Source organism: Podarcis raffonei, chromosome 1 (assembly GCF_027172205.1).
Source record: "Podarcis raffonei isolate rPodRaf1 chromosome 1, rPodRaf1.pri, whole genome shotgun sequence".
In the NCBI taxonomy this organism is placed as follows: Eukaryota; Metazoa; Chordata; class Lepidosauria; order Squamata; family Lacertidae; genus Podarcis; species Podarcis raffonei.
The window spans coordinates 52,171,615-52,188,823 of NC_070602.1; the positions used below are offsets into that span (position 1 = coordinate 52,171,615).

The window sequence follows — 17,209 nt, forward strand, 5'->3', positions numbered from 1 at the left end:
TTCCTCTGGCACCTAAAGTCATTCTCTGCCAACTTACAAAACACCTAGGAAGGAATAGTTGACCACCTAAAGAACTACAATCTAAAACCTGGTTTTAATAGAAAGCTTCCTGCTCACTCCAAACAAAAAGGCACGTTAGAGTGTAACTTCCCATTTACATTCCCTGGGATGACTGATACTGGGGGGAAATTGATAACCTACCCTGGGGTAGGGGTGGAAATCCTTGCATATGTATTAGTTCAATGTACATGGAAATATTTTAAATAGCTACGGATGCTAGGAAATATTTGCCAGATTTATACCTAACAGCCATTTTCCAAAGTGTCAAAGAATGTAATAAATTCTAACTTACAACCATGTAAGATAAACTAGTGCTGTATTCCCATATTACAGATGGCAGGGGAGATGCTAAGCTTGCCTAAGACCAGCTAATGAACAGGCAATTGAATTGACATTTGAACAAAGGACTCCCAAATTCTAACTAATAATTCTGATTCTTAACTACCACAGCACAGCAGCTTTCTGAGAGCAGCATGATAGCATCAGCAGATGATGTGGGGCTTTTTAAAACATTGTTTTATTTAAAAAGCAATTCTTTAAGACCTAAAGTGTTGTGAAATATTCCAAATGTGCAAGACCAGAAAAGTCTAGAAAGCCTGCAAATTGGAATGTAACACAATTTGATTCCATCACACTGGTGCTATGTGATCTGCACTGGTTGCCAATTAGTTTCCTGGCTCAAGTCAAGGCGCTGGTGTTAACCTTTAAAACAACTTACTGGTTTGGCACCAGGGTACCCTAATGACTTTCTTTTTCTGTATGTTCCTCTCTGCATGCTCCATCCATTATCTGAGGCCCTGCTGGGACTAGGGTTTTTTCTGTTATGGTGCCCACCCTATCAAATACCTTGTTAAGTGAAGTGAGTCAGGTGGTTCATAAAGATGTGGCTCTTTAAAAGGGTCTTTGGATGACTATCATTTCTGCTAGCTTAGTTTTGCATTTATTTTTATTGCTGTTTGGTACCATTCTATGTTCTTAGTTCTATTCTGATTTTGTGAGTGGGCTTAATTTGGGGAGTGTTCTCCTGTATATTGTTTTGCTTCTGATTTGTTAGCCATTCTTACTCTCTATGGAAAATTAGGTGGGATAGAACAGTACTCTAAAGCACACATTTGCAGCTCGGGAAACTCTTTTTCATGTGCTCATTCGATGTGAAATGAGAACCTCTACAGCAAGAAGAGGGGTCTTTACTGCAATTATCCCAAGATAATTGATAAGACACCCAAATAAAGGTTCAAAGCTTTACAATTCTTGTTATTTTTTTTTTTTTAAATACAAAGCTTGTCCCTTCCATGTGGTTTTGTAGTGTTCCTCGTCTTCAGCGTTATGTCTTTTTAGTTAGGAGGTTGTTATTTAAAGCTAGTTTTTGCTTTTATTTCGTTGGAAGATTTGGAAAGATGGGAGATCAATCTATAAACAAAACAAAAACAAGTGTCCATTGGGCTTGTTAAAGAATGCCCAAAGCTGGAAAAGTGGCTCTCGGGCACTCCAGCTCTTTGTAACTCCCAAATTTTGCATGCTGTGATAGAAAAATACATCCGATGCTGCTAAAAGCAAATACACAAATTGTCTAAGGGGTTGCAGAGAATTTTTCACAGGCTGAGTGATAAATCCTTTCCTTTCACTCTCGTTATTTTTCCTAATCCAAAGAATTTGGAGCTGCTGTATATCAGCACCACAGCTCTTCCCAGTGTGACCATGGTAACTGATCTGCTTTAGTTATGCTTCTTGACGAAGCCTTTGGCAGGCAGTAGTGCTCACTGCATGGGAAGAAGCACAGTGGTGGGTAGGTGGAGGAAGCCGCAGGTAAACAGTTACAGCTCCACAGAGTATTTTGTTTGATGCACAGCATCTAGCTAGTTTGAAAATTAGACTTGACCCTTGTGTGTTTGTGTGCATGCATTGGGGGTTGGGGGGTAAGAAACAGAGCAGGGAGAGACCAGGGATTTTGGAAGCAGACAGGTGAACACAGCACCACAGCTGCTCACAAACACAAACACCCTTTTCCCATTCCAGAAAGAATATGTCTTTGCTGGGAAGAAAGTGGCAGGGAGCCACGAATTGTGTTGGACTCTGCATTCTGTATGGAAAAGACAGTGATACTTCTTTGCTACACTAGAGAATTTTCTTACTGCACGCATTACTACATTACGGAAATCCACCTCGAGTGCATGTGGAAAAACAACAAAGGGTTGTTTTTTATGGAAAGCAAAGTATTCCAACAAGATTTCTCCTTGTGTGTGAAGGCTTCAGGGACAAGGAAGAGGAATGGAGACAGATGCTGCTGTATGTCTCCACTCTCACAAGCCTCAAAAGCATCCTTTGTGACTCCCAATGGAATGGGTCATCATTATAGACTTGGAGGAACAGAAGCTTTAATAAAGTGTTGAGAGAATGAAACCGGAAGTATTTTCAAGAACCATGGGGAGAGGGGGAAAGTGAGAGAACGTTGACGTTTAGGAATGCACTGTTAAAGCCAACAGACTGAAGAGGCACCCACTATGACACTGTGAAGAGACATCCCTCATTTCTAATGCACAGGATGGAGAGCCTCTTACAAGATCATGCATTCTGCAGCATGTTCTGATTCATCAAAAACAAAAAACCCATTGTAACTTTTTAATTAATATGTACATATGTTTAGATTTAATTAAACTAATAATTAATTAATTGATTAATTCTTTAATAAGGCAGCTCTATCAAAATTCCTTTACCTCAGATGCTACTGGACTATAATTCCCATCATCCCCAACTATTGGCCATGCTGACTGGGGCTGATGGGAACTGTGGTTCAACAACATCTGGGGAACCAAGGTTGGGTAAAGGCTGTTTTGAATAATCTAGACAGAAACTGCAGTGAATGTGGTTGTGCAAGCAATGGCTGTTAAGCAATTTTGCCACCTAGAATCCCACAAGCAGGACATGAAACCAATAGTCTTCTCCTGCTGTTGTTTCATAGCACAATCTAGTATTCGGAGCCATGCCAGTAGCCATTCATAACATGTTCCCTGAATTTGTTAAATCCTCTCTAAAGCCATCCAAGTTTGTGATTTGTGTTGATATTATATTATTATTATTATTATTATTATTATTATTATTATTATTCTTCTACTTTAACCTAAAGTCAATTTGAAATCAACCATAATCTTTATGGGACAACCTAATATGAAACGTTGGGGAGGTGGAGAGCTTAGTTTGAAGCAGAACATTGTTACAGTAGGCATGAAGGAAAGCTGGTGGAAAGAAGAGAACCAAAGAGATATGGCTCTTTCTGCTGTGTAGAGTGCTATGCATGAATTATATCTGACTGTATCTGATAAAGCGGGTTTTAGACCAATGCTTATGCCACAATAAGTAGAATTTAAGTTGCCACAAAACTCTTTTGTTGTTTTTGCTGCAGCAGATTAAATATTTCCCAGAGGTGGAACTGTGTTACTCAGACTTGTGAGGACCACTGAGATTCACTAAACCAGGAAATTGCCTAAGGCATCCAAACTGTTTGCTGACAGAGCTATGACAGGTGGATGTTTTCCAGTTTGCCTAAAGCATCAGGCCCCCAAGAGCTGGTGCTGCTTTTTGGCTCTCAATAAGCTGCCGCAGGAGGGTCTCAGATCCACCTGGCTTTACACATGGAACAGTTCTGCAAAGAAAGATTGCAGCCAAACCTTACACTGCTATGAAATAAAAGGTAAAAATGGTCTACTGTATTTCCCCCTCATTAAACAACAATGGTATTTTGCGATGGTTCAGTAAGCAACAGTGATACAAAGGTCCTATAGATTTACCGAAGCAGACATAGGAAGTCTTCTCCATGACAAGATGCAAAAATAATGTATACATGTTTCAAGGGGTATTTGTGCAAACCGACAATGTGCAAGGGCTGTGTACTCCTTTCTCTCTCCTTTACCCACACCCAGGCTCCTCTTAACTTTTCAAATCAGATATTAAATCTCTGAGTTAATTGCTATAAAGCTAAGTCATCAATATGCTTTACATAGATTGATTCGAGCTAATTAGGGAGAGCATAAATGGTAAAATTGGTATTCATAGTTCAGGTCCAGCTAGTCTAGTTGCTGGACCTGAACTATGGTAATGTTTCTCACCACATGACCAGGCTCATGTGATCTCTACACCACCACTCCTTTGGCTAGGCAAAGCAAAACAGCTCTTTGCTTTAGTCCCCCCCCCCCCAAAAAAAAAACCCCTGAGGATCTATTATGTTTTCTGTACCTGTAGTTGCTGGACACTAATGAAAGTTGTGTTTTTCAGTAGAAACTAACTGAAGACTATGGCTTGATGTAACAATGGTCATTTGAATTAGACTGATTTTACACCAATTGAAGTGGGATCAAAGCATGCTTTCTTGTCCCTCCCAAAGTCAGGCAGTTAATTAGGTCTTCAGGGAGACAGATGGAGGCAATTCACATATATTTTATTTGCAGAAGCATCCTGCAAACATAATCCCCAAATGTAATCAATTTCAACCCCCTTGCACCCTACCCTATTCCCATGATTCTAACTAGGCCTCTGTGGTTGTACTTATTACATGTCATGAATGCAATACTCCAAATATTTTCTCCACTGCAGTTTAAGCTTTTTGGAGAAATTGGATATTGATGGGCCAGATACTGCCTTGAGCTGACACTGCACTAGGTGTAGGAGAAAGGGTCCTAGAAAGCAGTTTTGATCTCTGCGTCCACACTACCCAGAGCTGCTACTGAATATAAAGACCAATTTAGATATTGTTCACCCCAACTTCATACAAGAATGTTATGTCTTCTATTCTGCAGAAATATACAGCAGGGGGAAAATGAAGAGGCTCCCTCTTTCAACACAGGAGCGTGACATTCCTATGAAGGGGGTTGGACTCGATGGCCCTTGTGGTCTCTTCCAACTCTATGATTCTATGATTCTAAGACTATGCAAATGCAGCACAAGGTACGATGGAAAACATTTTCCTTCTTTATCATTATATCCGTTAGGTTAAAGTGGGCCATAGGAGACATAACATGATAAAAAAAAAGTCTGATCATTTGATTCAGCAGGAAATTGTATTTCATCTACTTCACAGCAATGGTCTATGGTACAACATTAGGAAGGTATTGCTTCACGATTAAAGTCAAGTTTGTAAAAGCCAGATAGATGTGTGTTAGAATCATGAGACCTTCACCATTTCTCAGGCTGCTAATTCTGATGGCCCTTTGAGACTAGCATTCTTGTTTGAACCAAATTAACAAATTCCACATGGGGGACGGGGGACAGGACTTTCTAACCCACCACTGGATAACATGTTGATGACAGCAAAATGCTTGGAAAGCAACACATCTGTACACTGTTTTCCTCATAATGCTCCTGTAGGAATTATGGCTTTTGTGGGGATACTTGCTTAACGGGAAACAGTTCACTTACTGTTAGGGGAGGAAATAAGAAAATACTCTTTGACAAATTCAAAACTCTCACCTATTCAGCTCTTGGAATGTTTCTTTTGACCTTTAATGTTTTATACGTCCCATGTATATTTTATTGGCCAAGCTTGTCCTATAAGAAAGAAATATTCAATTAATGCACAAGTCAATAAAACACAATCACATTAAATAAACCATTTATTAAAACACACCACCCTGATGAATACACTTAGTCTAATTGCATGCTTAATTTGGTGTACATTAGCACTAATGAAAAGCTTTTAGCACCCACTGAAGCATCCTATTCCTCATAACCCGGCTCATCAACCTTTGGGTTGGTTCACGTTCCTTCTGACATACATCCCAAGCCACATTTTGACATTTTGCAAGAACCTACCCATTTACTCGGAAATTGAAAGAGACATAAATAGCTTTACAAATACAAGTTGTAGTCTACCAGGAATTTGTGTTATGCACACGCTATTAAAATGCTTGAGAACTTCATGTATCTGAAATGGGCTGTGCCAATAAACTGTAAAACATGCTAAATATTAGAAACTCTACATAAGTAGCAAACACTATAAAACAAGCGCAATTCACCAGAAAGGAATGGAAGCTATACAAGAATAGAGAAGCATATAATCATGCATGTTTTATAATAATTACATTTTTACCTTCGTTTGTCTCATCTAACCGACTATACTTACTGTAGTTTTCAACTAAATTTGCAAAACGTAAATTACTTAGGCATTGCTTGGAGTGGTTCCATTAATGACATAATCATAAAACTAATCATATACCAATTATTATTAATTTACCTTTTTACTATGTGATTGTTCTAAATCTGCACTGCTTGACTGCAAACAATCTATTAAGACAATTTATGATCCTATCTCATTATGTCTGAAAACATCCATGTTTTTCTGTCCTAGATGCTTTATAAGCTTAAAACTATCTGGAAACCATGATTGGGTCCTATATTAGCATCTGAAAGGTTGATCTGTGGGATGGGGTGCAGGGAGGGGTAACATAGACTGAATATTTGATGTGTCCACACTCCCTCCTTTCAAGAACACTGGCTGTGTTGGCTTGTTTTAGGTTGAATTAATTTCTTAAAATGCATTTTTGATGCTTCGTGAATAACAATTGATGTCAAAAGTCACTTCTCTGCCCGTTTTGTTCTTTTCTATAAAACCGCATTCCTATCTATAGCACAAAAATGTCGCTTCCCTCAATCCAGAATTATTCATGCTCAATCCTCAACATGCTGCCTTCAATATAGACTGGTTTTAAATCCTGCTGCCCACAAAGGTGGAAGTAGTTCAGGGGTCGGCAACCGGAGCCGCATGTGGCTCTTTTACACCTTTGCCGCGGCTCCGGGGCGGATACTAGCGAGGGGAGGAGGCACATTGTGCGCCCCGACACTCCCCACTGTGGTGGGCACTGTACTGGCTGTGACGTCGCATGGAGATGGTGTGTGCATTAGTCACGCACCGTCCCAACGTCACCTTCCCGCCCGCCCGCCCGCTACATTGTAAGGGGCATGTACACTGGTCACTGCATTGAAAGGGGGCATGTACACTGGTCACTGTTTTGAAGGGGAGTGAAGAACACACGCACAACAAAAGGTAACTTGTTAATTTAACGTTTATTTCTATGAGGAGGAGTAATTCTGAGGGGTCAAACAAAGAAATAATTTTAAAAAGTGACAAAAAAGTTATTTTTATAATGATGAGTTTTGCGGCTCCCAGTTTTTTTTTCTTCGGAAACGGGTCCAAGTGGCTCTTTTTGTCTTAAAGGTTGCAGACCCCTGGTGTAGTTAAACTATCCCCTTGATTTCAACACCTTTTCCTCCTTCCACATGCCCCCAGCAAATGAAGAAGTGTGATTGTGATCTCGGTATATGCCCACCAACATTATTTGTGTGGATACAACCCGGCCACCTTCCTCATTGCCAGAACCACCTACATCTGTTTTCCTCCAATTTCAAATGGACACAGTATGGTGTACAGTGGTACCTCTGGATGCGAACAGGATCCGTTCCAGAGCCCTGTTCGCATCCTGAGTGGAGTGTAACCCGCGACTGCGTGTCTGCGGGTCGCGATTCGCCACTACTGCGCATGCGCGTGATGTCATTTTGAGCGTCTGCGCATGTGGAGAAACCCGGAAGTAACGCGCTCCGTTACTTCCAGGTCGCTGCGGAGCATAACCTGAAAATGCTCAACCTGAAGCACATTTATCCCGAGGTATGACTGTACTGTATTGCAGAATGAATCTTCAAAGAGCTTTCCTTTATGGAAGTTTCTCAAGAATCACTTTTCAGAGGCAAAAAAATACAACAGTTGTAGAAAAAGTAGTACTCAAGTCTCCATGTTTTCCAGAATAAAATATTCTGCATACACAGACCCAGCATTAAGAAAAGTGGCAACAAAACAGCCAACATGAAGTATATTGTAAAATGCTTCTCTAAAAAGACACTAACTTTAACAACAACCCTAGAAGGAGAATATTTCCTATTCAAGGGGTAAATGCAGACTGCACAAGCTATTTATGATATAGCATTGAAGGAAGTCACGCAGATAAAATAGAAAAACAAAGCTGTCCTGACTCTGGTCTTCTACAACTTCCATCAGTTGCAGTAGGGCTTGTTGAGGATTGCTAGGGCTTCAAGTTACAAGAAAGCAGATTCCAACTGAACAACAGGAAGAGCTTTCTGATGGTAAGAACTGTTCAACAGTGCAACACTCCCACAAGAGGCTGTCTGTCATGGATGCTTTAGTTGAGATTACTGCAGGGGGTTGGACTAGATGACCCTTGGGATCCCTTCCAATTCTATGATTCTAAGGAGATATTCTCAGTAAAGGAGTGACGCACCAGTAACTCAAGACTTTAAGTTTCATTGTTTAATTGGCTGAATCAAGTTTCATTTACTGCAACATCACAAGCACAGAAAAAGGTGCTGTTTAAAAAATAGGTTAATTTTTTCCAACAGAGATGTAACTGCTTCACATAAACCTACTATTAGGGGTATAAAGAGACTGATAGGATTCTTGTTCCTGCTGTGTGTGAGAGAGAAAGTGCCTATAATTATATCGCTACCAGTTCTCAGAGGTGCATGTGGGAGTGAAAAAAATGTTTTCTCTTAGCTCACAATATTTTGAAGGATTTACCGCACTTCTGAGAGGAAGAAACTTCAGTGCTGCACCAAGCAGCAGGTGCTGTGTCAGCTGAGGAGATGACAGGAATCATCTGATGATGGTGCACAAGATCAATTACTCTCTCTCTGAGGATCAAGCTGAGGAGAAACTTTTGCCAAAAGGATTGGCTTCTTTTTAAATGAAGAACTATGATTTTGTCATTAAGGGGAACAAGAAAACGAACTAAACTACTTTTCCTAATTGTCAACTCTGTTGCTTTCCTTAATTACAATCTCAAGTGGAAACACAAGATGTTGCAGGAGATGCCAAGGTGATCAGGCCTCCCCCACAAGTATTAACCCCAGTGACATTCCCTCTCTTGGCTCTGAACCAGCATTTGACCTCCTCTTACTCATTCAGACTCTCTCTCAAGCTGTCTTTAAGCCTAAATCCCCCCAAACTACTTTTGTAATTACAGAAACAGCTATTTGGTAACAACAACAACAACAACAATAAATATTTGACCTGCAATCCAAACACCAGATGCTGACTGGTGAGGCTTTGTAGAGCAGCAAGGTCACCTCTCTATTCGCAGCCCTGGAGCTGGCAAAGTGACTCGGCCTGCTCTGTGCGTTATTCCATTGGCGGTGGTTGGCAGCAGGCTGACTTGGCCAATGGATACCTGCGCAATCCAACCTCACGCCTCCCAGCCTGGTGCAGGGGAGGGGTGTTGGTTTGCTGGGTTCACTGGGTTGCAAAACCTATTTATCATGAATGCCTTTGGAAGGGTCCAAAGACAATCTTCAGCCTCCCTTGTTCACTCTTTTAAAAATGTTGTCAGTATGTCTGACAATATAGCTACCTGCAATTTGGATCATAGCCAACTGATACCAACCAATTTAAATTGCATTTTTTAAAAAAGTGTGCATTTGAATTAACAAACACAAGTGCGAAGGAACTGAGGCTTTTGCCTGTTTCTGTGTGACGACTCTTTGGCTTTAGGTATTGGCCTTGTCTTTGAAAATGTGTCTTTCTGATGTAAAGTCTTATCAAAAGTCTTGTCCTTGCTAAGCAAGGACGTAGGCAAAGTTTCATTTAATCTCTTTTAGGAGTGAAGTTGCTAAACAGGGTGAATCAAAGATCAGGGTGATGGTTCTTTTCTACATTCCAAACAGCTGCCTCCTGTTCCTAGCTTGTTTCCAGTGCCTGCACTGATGGTTTCCCACTCCAACACAAATTATCTTTTACAAATAATTTAAAATCTTAGCCTCTAGAGCAGTGGTGTGCATACAGCTCTCCACTTCCTTGCCATCAAGTAGGCCAGGTTGTGACAGTCTTTCAGAAAAAGAATCTCCCCACCCCAATGTAATTTAGAAGGCAGATTTGTTTTGGAGGAGGAGAGGAAGAGCTGGGGTGATTTGGGAAATTATACTTTGTGGGCAAGGACAGTTTCCCCTGAACCTGCAACGTACTATGTTCCTGAATGGTTCTAGGTGTTTTCAAAGGTTTTCCAATCCATCCAAAGCTTCTTTCAGTGGAATGGACAGGGGAGTTATTTTTTGGCAATTCTCCCTGCTCCAGGCATTGCTTCCTATGCTGTTCTGAAGGGTAAAAGAAGAAGATTAGGCCAATGGTCTCTGTAGTCCACCATCCGATTCTCACAGTAGCCAAACATATGTCTGTGGGAAGCCTGCAAGGGGAACATGAGCGCAACGGCCTTCTGCCCATGTGCAATTCCCAGCAACTGGTATTAAGAAGCGCACTGAGCCAATTGATACAACCCAGAGCTCTGAGAAGGTTGCCAGTTCTACACGTTATGTAGCTTTTTAATTGTAGTTTTTGTGAACCTATAAAGTAATTGAGCAGGACTTTTGTAGTGACTACACTAGAAAATTGCTGTGACAAGACTATATTACTGTGTGTAAATTCAATTAGATTCCAAAGTGAACTGTGTAACTGCAGTTGGTCCCCAAAGAACACTGGAGAAGGGACAGCATAAGGTCAGGGATCTATATACTAAATTACAGTCAATCCAACTTCTCTTTAGTTGCATTAAAATGCTAATGCTCCTGCAACAGAGGGCCCATTTGCCAGGAACAACTTATTTGGCTTGTAATGTAGAAGCCAAGGGAACTTATTGCATTGCTTGATTGCGTTTAACTGCTCAGCATAGCTTTCTTTGCAAGGTCCCTAGGAGCACATTGAAACCTTAAAATACTAACCCCACCAGCTCCTTGTTAATATTAAACAACCCACCAGCTTTGCACATGGTTCTAAGCAAAATTAGCTCTCTCCAGTTCTTCCCTCCTGGATCTGCCCAGCATATTTTAACTTCAGAAGGTTCTTGTTTTGCTTCTTTCATTAGAAAAGGCAGAGTCCCAAAGGGAAGATTGCAGCAGTCAAGGGCTTTTTGGTGGCTTTTTACACCCCTCCCCCAGCCCTCACACTGCCTTCCCAACGCTGGGTAAGTAAGGCAGTGGGGTTTGAGAAGGAGGCGTGAGGGCTCTCACAAGGTCCTAGAGTCCTCTCACCTCTTTCCCAAAGCCTAGTTAGTGAGTTTCATGTCAAAGTACTCTTGCAGTACACTTGGTATGAAAAGTCCAACTAAGTCCTACTCAGACACATTGAAACTATGTTGGGCATGTTAATTGATTTCAACGGGTCACCTCTGAGTAGGACTAATGTTGGATGCAACTTCTGGTGTCTGTTCAAAGCAGGCAACAGTCTTCCCCAACTTTCAACTGGTCAGTTACTGCAGTAACCTTGCATTCCACAAAGAACTTGTTTCAATATTTTAATGAGCTATCTGATATGTTACAGAACATATGGACTCTGAAGGAGAGAAGAAATTGTTTTAAAGTGAAAAAGCAAGCTACAGAGCCACAAATTTATCTGCCTGAAATGCCCATTGTTTGTTTGTTTGTTTGTTTGTTTGTTTGATTTATGAATCACTTCTTATGAAACCTCTCAAAGTGATTTCACTAGACAATAACAAACCATATACAAAAGAGTTTCATATATAAAAAGGTTACATATGAAAACAATTCCATCTATGCAAACAATTCCGATTAAATTATAATGGGTTACCCATTACAACGCACCCTTAAAAAACACCCAAGTCTTCCATTTAGCTTTCATGCTCTCATTCAGAACATTACCATCACGTTATCGCTTATAAAACATGGAACACAAAAAGGCATTAGCTGTTCCTCGTATGGTTTATGAGATGGAATACCAGAGTCTGGAGACAAACATTGGGACAGCAATGGCCTTCATGTCCCAGTCCCACTTCTAGACTTCCCAGAATATCTAGAGGCCCACTACTGGAAACAAGTCATTGGGCTTGGAACGCTGGACTGATGTGGCAGGGTCTTCTTATGTTTATATAAACTGATATAGCATTAGAGTCCAACATCTTTGTCATTTTATTAAAAAAACCCAAAAACCTCTGGGGAAACGGGGACACTATTATCCTCCCCACATCCAGAAAAAATACAAGGCATCACTGTGTCTCTACAGTTAGCATGAGACTATTAGCGTTTATACAACTAGAACAAATCAATACAAAGTTATCCTCATATGTTTAGCTGCCTTGGCAACAACATCAGCACTCCACAGGGAAATTTTGTACGCTAACTAGTAACTGATGAGTTCTGCTCTTAATATGCTGAACATTCCTTGGAGTCATTTGTGAGGCTGTGAGTTGGAATTGCAAAAAGCAGTTTTTGCAACCCAGAAGAATTGCCAAACAAAATGTGGGAAAGCCAAAGACTCTCAAAAGTTTTTTTTTCCCCTTCCGTCTTTGGAATGTGCTCCAGTGTCCCTCTCCAATAGGAAGATGTTAATTTCTTTATGTATAGAATTATTATTAATAGCAGCTCAGTTTTCCAAACTCAAATTAATTCCAAAGATGAAAAGTGATACTCTTGCCAAGCTAACCAAACATTCTTGGCTTTGATTTTGTTGTCACTCAGAGGCCAGGGATCTGTTATGTATCTATATGGAAGACACTTTATGCTGACTAGAAATATCACATTACCATACAACTTCAAACAGTTCCTAATGTATTCCTGGAAATGCCAGAATGCTATTTCATTAATGAGAATCAGGGCCTGAATCTTAATTCTGAATTTTTGGAGGCCTGAAGTCAAAACTGATAATTAAAGATTACTCTAAAAACCCATGTATTGCTTATTGGAAAGTACTTCACAACAGCATTCCCTGGTTCATTTTCTGATGTCAGGATTTTTTAAAGTTACCCTTTCCAACGAAGTTTTTCCATTAACATCAACATAGCTGCAGAAGACTGGGGTGGGGGTGGGGGGATGGGGATTTCTTGGACCCAGCCAATTATTATGACTATAATAATAATAAATATAATGAAAGAGGAAATGCAAGATTCTAACTGCACAAAGACTTTTTGGACTGGAGTAGGACACAACCTGGGCCACCAACAAAAGCACTGGATGCATTGCGTATAAAAATCAATAAATGTTTTCTGAAATTGGCATCACTATGGTGGATGCCAAGTAAATTAGTAATGATGGGACACTTAAAAATTAAGCGGATTTATATGCATTTGCAATTATTATCCAAAAAGCAGTAGAGATTGCCAAGAAAGATGGAGACAGTACTTTAGTATTGGGTTTGTTAATGGGTGAGCTAATACACTTTTAAGTCTTTAAAACAAAACAAAAATAATATTCTCCGTGCATCAAGTATTTATAAAAGGATTCTCTGTCTTTTCATTCTAGGCAGCTAATGAAGAAGGGGACTAGAATGGCCAGGACTGTGTGTTAAGGCCTGGAGCTTATCCCAAATAATTTCAATAGCTATAACTTGTCATCTTAACATAATAATTTTCTATTATTTATTAAATTTATATACTACCCTTCATTCAAAGATCATATGGCAGTTTACAACATAAAAATACAAAATGCATAACATAACAACAAGAAAACAGTAACACCCCCCAACACATTTAAAAGGCCATGGATCGTTTAACAGCCAATGACCTAGGCTGAAGATTTTATTGATAGTTCCAAACATTGCTGTTTCTTTTGTCCCTTTCCTAATAAACTCCCTTTTCTTGGTTAAGACCTGAAGTTTTTCCTCTGCCTTTCCTTCCTCCAAAAGTTATTGTGGCACTCAAATACCGAGACCATGGATGAGGAACCTGTGACTCTCCAGATGTTGTTAGACTCCAATTCCCATCAACCCCAGCCAGCATGGAAAATGGTTAGGGATTCTAGGAGCTGTAGTGCAGCAGCAACTGGAGGACCACAGCTTCTGCTGATCTAGACCACTGGTTCTAAGTGATACACACTAGCTCCTGTTAATTTGGCTGAGGTACTAGTTTTCTAAACCAGCTCTTCTGGACTGATAGTAGTCCAACCTCCAGTGAGAATAGAGCTGGGGGCAGCAGAGGGAAGTGGCTCCCATAATACCAAAATATTTTCTCAAACATCAGTTGTTCCTAAAGGAGCAGCAATTGGGATGTGGAATCGGGTTCGGACACAAATGTACCTGAGTAGGCATGTTAACACCCTCTCAGAGGCAAGGTTAACTGAAATGCAACACAGCAAGTAGGAGGAGGATAACAAGACTGGCACATACAGAATTTCAGTTGTAATAAATATTATTAGCTGTAATATTGCAAATTTACAGTGTTACTGCAAAGGGTTATTTAGAAACAGTCCCACCACTAACTGCACAGTATAACAACTATGTATTTATTTTAGCATCTAATGGATGCTAAAATCAGCGTCCAGCATGCATACATATTGCAGCTTACAGACAGAAGGTAAGAAAGTTATCATCAAAGGAATAAAACGGGGTGGCTCATTAAGCTGATTTTGCAACTGCCTTGACTGCATTTATGAAGTGGAGTGTGCAATCTAAAATTAGATGAGAGAGTATATAGCACTGGGGAAAGAAGGAATAGATGCAGTTTGTGCTTCAAGGCTGATATCCTGCACTTAATTACACAGACATAAGTCCCAAGGAACTGAAGAGAACTTAATGCATACATGTCTACGGAGCTTACGTTTGGAAATGATTCAAAGCACACACTCAAATAAATTACTCATTGCCAAATGCTTGAGAAAGGATTCATAACAAGATGATTTTTTATTTTTACTATGAATATAAAAAGGGTGATAGATTTACAAATAACCCTTTGAATCATGAGGGACTGGTCACAAACAATACAGAAAGTGATCAATAGTATCTGAACAAAATGGGAGAAACAATTATGGTTGTTTACATCCAAGCATGGAAGAATCAATGTCAATGTAAACAGGCCTCTTAACCTTCTCCACAATGAAAAGGAGGTGACTGAGGTCTTAAAAAGTCAACTGAAATTGATTCTAGTCAGCTGGTATGAATTAGAAGGGTATAACTTCCAGCAGCAGCAGCAGCAGCAGGATTTACTGCAGATATTCCCAGCTCTAGCCAAGGTGGGAAATACCCTGATAACCATGACTGAAGTTCAGAGCTATTTTAGAAATATCAGTAAAAAAGAAAATGGAAGTTAATAGACAAGTCCCGTTTATCTAGATGTCATCACTGTGTAGGAGTTCTTGCATACTCCCATTACCCTAGCTTGATTTCTGAAAGAATTTTTTCCCCCAGCTACCTATTTAGATAACGGGGGGGGGGGGCAAACTCAGCATATATGCCCTTTGTGCATCTCCACCCCCATCATTCAGCCCGGACACTGAGGTCCTCCTCCGAGGGTCTTCTGGCGGCATAGCTGTCAATGTTTCCTTTTTTTAAAGGGAAATTCCCTTATTCCGAATAGGATTCCTCGCAAGAAAAGGGAAAGGTTGACAGCTATGTCTGGCGGTTCCCTCACTGTGAGAAGTAGGGTTACAGGGAACCAGGCAGAGGGCCTTCTTGGTAGTGGCACCCACCCTGTGGAACGCCCTCCCATCAGATGTCAAGGAAATAAACAACTATCTGACTTTTAGAAGACATCTGAAGGCAGCCCTGTTTAGGGAAGTTTTTAATGTTTGATGTTTTATCGTGTTTTTAAAATTCTGTTGGGAGCCACCCAGAGTGGCTGGGGAAACCCAGCCAGATGGGTGGGGTATAAATAATAAATTATTATTGTTGTTATTATTATTATTATTAGTCTTAATCTAATTTGATGCTTTCAGAACATGCCATTTTCTGCATGCACACACCCTGCTTTTCCTAATTTTGAATCTCGGTTCTTTACATTTTCCATGTGGTTTTGTTCCAGGTACTTCCACATCAACTGCAGCAGTAAAATAAGTACGAATGTTCTTTAAAAGTGTTTTTTTTAAATGGTCCTGAAATTAAAAGAGAGAGAGCTTATTTTGGAACGTATCCTAGTTTCTTCTGTTATTTTCACAGACACCTAATGATCAGTCTAACAGCGTCTCTCACTGAAGTTGTAATAAGCTTACAAATGAAGTTGTTCAGTGCATATTAAAAGGCAAGGGGTGTTCCTATTGATTATAGTATTTGCGGGAAAATCTGTGATCATTGTTTTGTTGCTTGCACAATGGCAATTCGGATGTGCTGCTGGGAGCCCATTCAGCTGACAGGGGCTGTGGATTTTGGAGGCATCTAAGAATACCATGGTAACAAATTCGTCTCCACTTTTTGGAGCACAAAATCAATGGGGATTCTTGTTACCATCAAGCCCAGTTGAGCATAGTTCTGTGCTTCTAGGAATTAGGCAATGAAAGAGGTCTAATTAAGTTGTTCCCACAAGAGCCTTGACCACATTTATGAAGTGGAATGACAAAGCTCTAGACTAGACCTCCATAAATCCAGTGGTGAATGTCAAAATGAACATAGGGCTCCCTTTGTTATTATCCCTCTGCAAAGCTTAGTCCTCAGGGCTCAAAGAGCCATCTGCTCTATTTGGTCTTCGTAATTTTCAGCAACAGAGTGGCACTACTTAAAGAGAACAAACTGTATATACCTTCAAACGCTCAGACATATTTTCTAGGATTCTGTTTCATACTTTCAAGATTTCTGGAGGCCTTGTAAGGAGATCACTGCTATAACCCAACTTGCTAGGTGTATCTCTTTTTTAAAAAATGAGTGGTGATAGTTTCAGCTCTCATGAAGAGGATTCTCAGCCCATTTATTAGAACAGTATTTTTCTTTTCCACAAAATCCCCCCCCCCAAAAAAAATCCATCATGGAACTCCAAAGAAATAGCCAAAACCCTGAAACAGTCACCATAAGATATAAAAGCCATTAAAAATAACAAAAGTAAGGAAATTATTTAGCTTATCTACATTTTCTGACTCTCCAAGGCAGATCTGAGGTTCTGGGAGCAGTACAGTTGACTCTGAACCAGCTCTGTTTCACGTCACGCAAAGCCCAAATTGCTCTTTAAAAAATCCACATCAGTTTTCATTTCAGGCTTTGTCTGAAGCAGATGCCCACTTCTTACATACTGGAGCCAAATAAATGAGTAAATAAGAATAGTTCTCATTGGTTTTCACTAAATGTAACAATTAAGATCTGAATTAGAAGGGAAATCTGCATTGCTGATTAACTTCTGAAGACAGTCCTGCTTTCATAATCTGAAATATATAAATATATATTGAGAGAGGGAGGAGG

The 17,209-nt window shown here is 40.1% G+C and overlaps 1 protein-coding gene across 2 annotated transcripts in view; it reads right to left on the reverse strand.

The window, feature by feature from the left end:
- The window catches only part of TSPAN18 (tetraspanin 18), a 148,902-nt gene that overhangs the window by 22,735 nt on the left and 108,958 nt on the right, over positions 1–17,209 (reverse strand). For both annotated transcript variants that reach the window (XM_053387479.1, XM_053387486.1), the window contains one exon: positions 5,521–5,598. The gene's annotated coding sequence lies outside the window, so the exon portion shown is untranslated. The remainder of the gene's footprint in view (positions 1–5,520; positions 5,599–17,209) is intronic.